Source organism: Cryptomeria japonica, chromosome 2 (assembly GCF_030272615.1).
Source record: "Cryptomeria japonica chromosome 2, Sugi_1.0, whole genome shotgun sequence".
Lineage (NCBI taxonomy): Eukaryota > Viridiplantae > Streptophyta > Pinopsida > Cupressales > Cupressaceae > Cryptomeria > Cryptomeria japonica.
In genome coordinates this window covers 204891171-204898692 of record NC_081406.1, presented here as the reverse complement: position 1 = coordinate 204898692, position 7522 = coordinate 204891171, and positions in this window count along the sequence as shown.

Sequence of the window (7522 nt, the reverse complement as noted above, 5' to 3'; positions counted from 1 at the left end):
TGGTATATATTGTTATATGTGATCCTCAGGAGACAGAGGAAGAGTAGATTAAGATAGATTGAAGAAATATGATGATAATTTAGATACCTCTTGGAGGTCTGGATGGATTGTAATCTGGCATATAGTTTGTAACCGGGCAAGTTAGCCTGCATGTAATCGGATGTTACCAGATGTTCTACAATGAATATGATGATGTGGATATCTGGTTTTACATTTTCTCTATTTGTTGTTGTTTCTTCCATTGTGTTACTCTTGCTACATGATCTGGTATGTTCTCTTTTAGGAGCCACTGGACCATGGCTGCACCAATCAACCAAACAAATATGTAGCCATACTTCCTCCTCAGTCGACCCCTAAGGTTGATAAAGGGGAAAAAATTATGGTTGATGAGGATGTGGATAAAGAGGGTTTTATTTTTGTCAAACCCTGGAATAAGGGCAGGGGTCAAAGGGGAACTCTCAAGGCCAGATAGGATGATGAGATGTTCAATCGGTTTGATAGTTTAAAAGATTCATCTCATGAGGAGGGGCTCCTAACATGCATGCAGTTTGGGTTGGCCCTTTGGATGCTAGTCATGCAAAATGTAAGGAAATAGACAGTTTCATGCTAATGCAAGATGGGCTTCAAGAGGCATAAATGGAGCAGAGTAAAGTGTAGGATGAGGCATCAACATCTCAAATGGATACAAATGAAATCATAGGAAATCCTTGTGGCATGCCTAATCCAGTGAAAAGTGGGGTGCTAGAGACTTGGACTCTAGCTATTTTGGCCCATGTTCCAAAAGAGGAGGTTCTAGAGATAAAGAAAAGTAGTAAAAGCCCATATTCTTTAGGATTGAAAAAAAAGAATATCAAATGGGTGGACTAAAAACATGTCCAAGGCAAGTCACAAAAAAGACCTAGATAGGATTAATCTTATGGAGAAAAAATTGGTGGAGTCAAGGTCTGCTAAGACCATCAATTCTCACTTACCTAACCCTCATTTAAATTATTGTGTTATCTTGGAATGAAAAGGGGTTGAACAATATCCCTAGACAAAAGGTTATTCAAGAGTTGATTAGGTTCATTCTCTAGATGTTATGTTTATCCAAGAAACAAAGCTATCGATGGAAGGCATTCTCAACATTGTTCCTAGGCTTTGGTGGACCTGAGTCAATGTCAAGGTGTAGGTGTACATGGTATTGCAAAAGGTTTTTCTTTCTTATGGGATCCATGTAAGCTCTCCCCTCTTTGGTTTTTTTCTAGTAGATGTTTTATTTTCATGGTTGTTTCTTTCTTTAATTCTAGTGAGCTTATCCTGTTTACTAATGTTTATGCTCCTTTTGAATTTTTTGGAAAGACTCAGTTGTGGAATCATATCTAGTTTGTAAGATCTCCAGCTCCTTTATTTCCTTAGATTCTAGCTAGTAACTTTAATTCTATCACTAGCCTAGAGGATAAAAGAGGCAGGGTTGCAAGACTCAAGCCATATGCCTTGTTATTCCAAGGAAATATTTATTTTCTAAACTTGGTTGACATAAAGAAAGACAATGGTGTTGGCCATTTGGTGGAATTGATTATGTGTTGCATTGATGTTTTTTCATTGATGGCAACACTAGATGTGAAAAACATCAAAGTACCAAGAAATTCCAAACAAGTCTCCCCCAATGGAACACGGCCAACAATCTCCCATATACAACTCTGAATGTCAATATCTCTCCCCTTTACTTTTCTTATTCATATTTCTCCCCTTTTGACTTTTTCTTTTTCTTTCTTTGTCTTTTTCACATCAATATCTCCCTCTTTGAAATCAATGTCAGAAATTTGACAAAAATATCAAAATAAAAACATAAACCACTGAATCACAAAGTTGACTACTCCCCTTGAGTAGTAGCATCCCACATCAATGCCGGAATAAATGGTATCTTTGATAATGCATGCCGAACTGATGTCAAACCGCATGTAATAAGATTGGTCATTTTGCATCTAGATGTCCTGAAAGAAATTCAAGATTTGAAGAAAGAGTTAGAATATCATTTAAGCCTAACCCTGGATATCAGAACAAGTATAAGTACAAGAAAAATAGAGACAAATCATGCTACATAGTAGATGAGGAAGGCATTATTGATTCTGATGACAGAAGACTCTGGTAGTGGTTCTGACAATGGGAAGGAATGGGTGTTCTTGACTATCAAAGAAGATGATCCAGCACTGGAAGTGAATGTACTTGAAGAGAAGGCACTTGCTGCTAAAATTGAAGACAAGGATGAATGGGTAATTGACAGTGGTTGTTCACATCATATGACTGGAGATAAAGGGAAGTTTCTATCTTTTCAAGAATTTGATGGCAGTCTAGTTAGATTTGGAGATGACAAAGCATGTATGATCAAAGGAAAAGTAACTATATCATTGGATGGTAAGAACAATACTGACAATGTTTATTATGTTGAAGGTTTGAAGCATAATATTTTGAGTGTAGGATAATTGGTAGATAAGGGATTTCAATTACAGTTCAAGAATGGAAAACTCAAAATCATTAATAGATTTGGATTGGAGATTGCAACTGGTACACAGACCAAAGGTAATATATTTCATTTGAACTTTGGTGAGAAGACATGTTTGATTACACAAATTGATGAGAGTTGGCTATGGCATAAAAGGCTACGTCATATGAATTTTGATTGCATTGTGAAGATCAGTTCAACTAAGGCAGTTAGGGATATACCTAAGATTATGAAGCCCTATAATCTGGTATGTAAAGAATGCCAAATGGGTAAACAGGTCAGAACCTCTTTTAGGAGTATACAAGACAAATCAAATGATGTTCTTGATCTTATTCATATTGATTTGTGTGGCCCTACTAGAGTTAAAAGTTGTCAAGGTGATAGATATTTCATGCTAATCATTGATGATTATTCTAGAATGATGTGGGTTACTTTTCTAAAAGAGAAATCTGAAGCATTTGAAAAGTTTAAAATCTTTAAGGCTAAAATGGAAACTGAGACAGGATTGAAGATTAAATGTTTGAGGTCATATCATGGTGGAGAATTCACATCCAGTGAGTTTAATAAATTTTGTGAGAAGCATGGTATAAGAAAACAATTTTCTACTCCCGTGACACCTCAGCGGAATGGAGTTGTGGAAAGGAAGAACAAAGCTATCTTGGATGCTGCTAGAACAATGATGATGGAAGCTAGTCTACTTCATATCTATTGGAGAGAAGCAGTGAGCACATCGGTTTATACATTCAACAGAGTACATATCAAAGGAGAAACCGATGTTGATTGGGTTGGAGATATTGATGATTGGAAAAGCACTTCTGGTGGAGCTTTCTTTCTTGGAAAGAAGTTGGTTTCTTGGATCATCAAGAAACAGTCATGTACTTCTTTATCTACTACTGAAGCTGAGTATGTTGTTGATGCTACTAACTATACACAAGTCTTATGGATGAAGCAAATGTTGAAGGATATAAAGGTGGATTGTGATGCACCAGTAGTTATTCACTGTGATAACTCTGTTGCTATTGATATATCAAAGAATCTGATATTTCATTCTAAAACAAAGCACATATCTATCAAGTATAACTTTTTGAAGGAAAAGGTGGAAGCAAATGAAGTTAGACTGGTTTATGTGAACACTAAAGAGCAGATTGCATATATTTTCACTAAACCTTTACCCAAGGAATCATTTGAGTACCTGAGAGACAGATTGGGAGTTTCTGCCCCTCCGCTAGAGACTTGATTGATGCGGTTTGGCATCAGTCCGGCATGCATTATCAGAGATACCATTCATTCTGGCACTGACGTGGGATGCTACTGTTCAGGGGGAGTAGTTAGCTTTGTGATTCAGTGGTTTATGTTTTTTAATTTTGTCAGATTTCTGGCATTGATGTCAAAGGGGGAGAGATATTGATGTGAAAAAGACAAAGAAAGAAAAAGAAAAAGTCAAAGGGGGATAAATATGAATAAGAAAAGTAAAGGGGAGAGATATTAACATTCAAAGCTATATATGGGAGATTGTTGGTTGTCTTCCATTGGGGGAGACTTGTTTGGCATTTCTTGGTACTTAGATGTTTTTTACATCTAGTGTTGCCATCAATGCCAAAGGGGGAGATTGTTGGCCATTTGGTGGAATTGATTATATGTTGCATTGATTTTTTGTCATTGATGCCAACACTAGTTGTTTGGATGCTTTACCGACACTCTTTTGGTCCCGGTAGGTTGAGTGGTTTCTGGTTGATTTGGATCCGACATGATCCGGTACGCTCCGATATAGTTTGGTGATAGAATTGGCTTGTTCATGATACTCATGTTCATATTCAGTCAGTTGGTTTTGGTCTGGTGATCGAATGTTATCCTTCTTGCTTAGAAGCTTAGTTTTTGGTTCAGGCAAGGGTTTCACCGGCAGATCTTTTGATGAAGATCTTTGATGAATTGCATAAGTGGTGTTGGTGCAGCTTCTGGTGGAGTTTCAGGATGTTGTTGGTGATCATGTTTGATACTTGGCGGATGGAGATCATTGTTATAGCATGTGGACCTATATTGGGTCTCGGCTGATCTACGTTATGGACAGACTTTAATGTAACGTGTGGATTGGACCTCTCGATGTATTTCTGAGATGTCTTATGTGTTGGATATTATTTGTTTGGTCTAAGGCCAACATGGTTTGTAAATATGTAATTGGTTTATTATCTGGTGGTCGACCTAATTGTTTATGGTCGAGGGTTTGTATATATAGATGTAAGATCTCATTGTAGATCATCATGGTTATGTTAGAGGTCATGGTCAAGGAATGTAATGTGCGAATAATGTAATATCATTCAAGCAGAGGATTTGGTCGATCATTGGAGATCGAATTGGGTTTATGTAAGAGGATTTAGTCCTCAGGTATTGAACTTAACCGGAACTGTACTCGAGCATAGGAGATGATATCTTTTGCAGTTCAACACTTCTTCGGATTATAGACCGGAATTCTATGTAGTCAGTAAGGGTACTTTTGTGATGAGCAGTGCGCTCTAGGCTATTGGCCTTCCTGCAAGTGCAGGCCCCTCAATTGTAATTCACATACTTACTGTAGAAGTATTATCTAACTGTGGGTAGGCTTCACACCGTGGTTTTTCCCTTTATCAGGTTTTCCACGTATAAATCTTGGTGTCATGTGGATGGCTCTTATTTTGTGATTATAGTTTATGCTTAATTATTTTAACAGTTATTTTGGTATTAATGTTTTGGGTTCCGATATTAAAAGTTTTAAATTGCTACTAGTTCTGGTAATCTGAGACAACTGATTCATCCCCGCCCCTTCTCAGTTGTCTTCTGGTTATTTGAACTGTCTAACAAATGGGATGTTTTCTTGGAGCAATTTAGAAGATGTGGCAAGGATTTTCTTTTGGAGAGATTGGACTAGTGTCTAGTTTCAATATTTTGGCTCAATAAAAAAATGGATAACAAGATCTCTTTTTTTTTGGAGTGGAGAGGCTTTGACTATTGGCCTATCAAGATCACTACAATAGGGTATGGTAAAACTAAGAGTCCTCCTTTCAAGTTTTAGCTGATGTGGTTGTGAGAATCCTCATTATAGGACCTTATGGGTGTCTAGTGGAGAAGGGGGCAACCTGATCATGACACAACTATGTACTCTTTTGTCAAACAGTTACAATTTGTTAAGTTTCAACTTAAGAAGTGGAATAGGCAGTGTTTTGGGAATATCTTTCTAGCTAAGGCTACAACTTAGAGTCGATTGGATAGCATCACTAGACATAACAAAGAGCAAGGGCTTATCGAAGGATCTTTTAGAGAAGAAGTTGAAGTGTTGAAGAAGTTAGAGGAGTGGGAGATGAGGGAGGAGATATCCTAGAAACATAAGTCTTGTATTGATTGGCTCCAAGAAGAGGACAAAAATGCATCCTATCATCACTTCTTAGTGGGCTTAGATATCCTATTTTCGTGATATCTTGATGAAGGCTATACAATATTTCAATGTCTTCTATTGTCACTTCTCAAGGGGCTCAAATATCCTATTTTGGTGGTATCTCGATGAAGGCCATACAATATTTCTCTTCTTTGTTTTTAGAACACTCTCTGCTAGTAGGTGAGGAGGAGAATCTTATTTTGGAGTGTATTCCTTGTATAGTTACCAATGAGATGAATGTGATTCTCATAAATCCAATCTCCTTGGATGAAATGAGGGTATAGTTTTTTAGATGAAGAAAGGTAAAGCCCCAGTCCTAATGGGTGTTGGTATGTGGCAATTGATCATGCAAATGATGTACACTTGTAATGTATCCTTGTCAGGGTTTAATCCTGTTGATTCTATTAGGAAATATGATATAGGATTGAGGGTTTAATGTTTATGGTTGACTATAGATGGTTTAGGGTTTATCATATAGGCCTTAGGGCCTAGGGTTTAGGGTTAGGGTTAAGGGTTGAGGGTATAGGGTTGAGATATTAAGGTTGAGTGTATAGGGTTGAGGGTTAAGCCTATAGGCATTTGGGCCTAGGACTTCTCTATAGGGTTTAGAGTTGATGGTGCAAGGTGTAGGGTTTAGGAAATAGCATATAAGTTATATGGTTAAGGGTTTATCATATAAGCCTAAGGGACCAAGGTTGAGGGATAGGGTTTGGCCTATTTACCTTTGGGCATAGGTTTGAGGGATAGGATTTAGGGTTGATAGTACAAGATATCTAGGGTTTAGAGTTAGTGGTATAGCGTTTAGGGTTGTGTATAGGTGTTAGGGTTAGATGTATAGGGTTGAGGGTCTATCATTGAGAGATTATGGGTATAGAGTTTATGGTTAAGTGTACAAGGTTGAGGGTTTATCCTATGAGATTTAGGGTTTACAATAGGGTATAGTGTTGAGGCTCTCTCTACCTAACTCTCACTACCTACCTCCCCCTCCCTCTTTAGCTATCTCTATCACCCACCTTTATCTCTACCTCTCCTTCGTCCCCCATCTAGAGTCCTCTCTAACTCTATTCCTCTCCCTATCTCTGACTGTCTCTCTCTATCTCCAACTAACTCTCTTTCCCTCTCACCTACTCTATTTCTTCCTCCCTCTCCATCCCTAACTTTCTCTTTAAATCTATTGTAAATCTAAAATTAAGAAAAATGCATTCAAGTTTTGTTAAGTTAAAAGCACAAGTGTGTTTTTTACATTGTAGGTATTTTTAAGTGGAGGACAATATTTTGCAACTTTATTTAAGAAAAATGCACGTGTTATTCTTTCTAAGCTTAAAGTGCTCACATTATACTTATTAAGCATAATGGGCTTGTGTTTTGCTAACATAAAAAACACAAGCATGTTATTTAGGCCAAATAATGCACTCATATTATGGCTTGGAAAAATTTCTACATAATACACTTGCATTTTCTTCGTTTTTGGCCATTTGACCACTCTTTTATGCACCATCTTGGTGCATATGCCTTTTTATCCCAATATTTTTTTCCCAAGGATGTAATATTTTGATTAGGGTTTCTCTTAACTTAGAATTTAAGCTTTTGGCTTTCAAAACATGAATTAGAGCTGAAAATAATGCTAATATTGT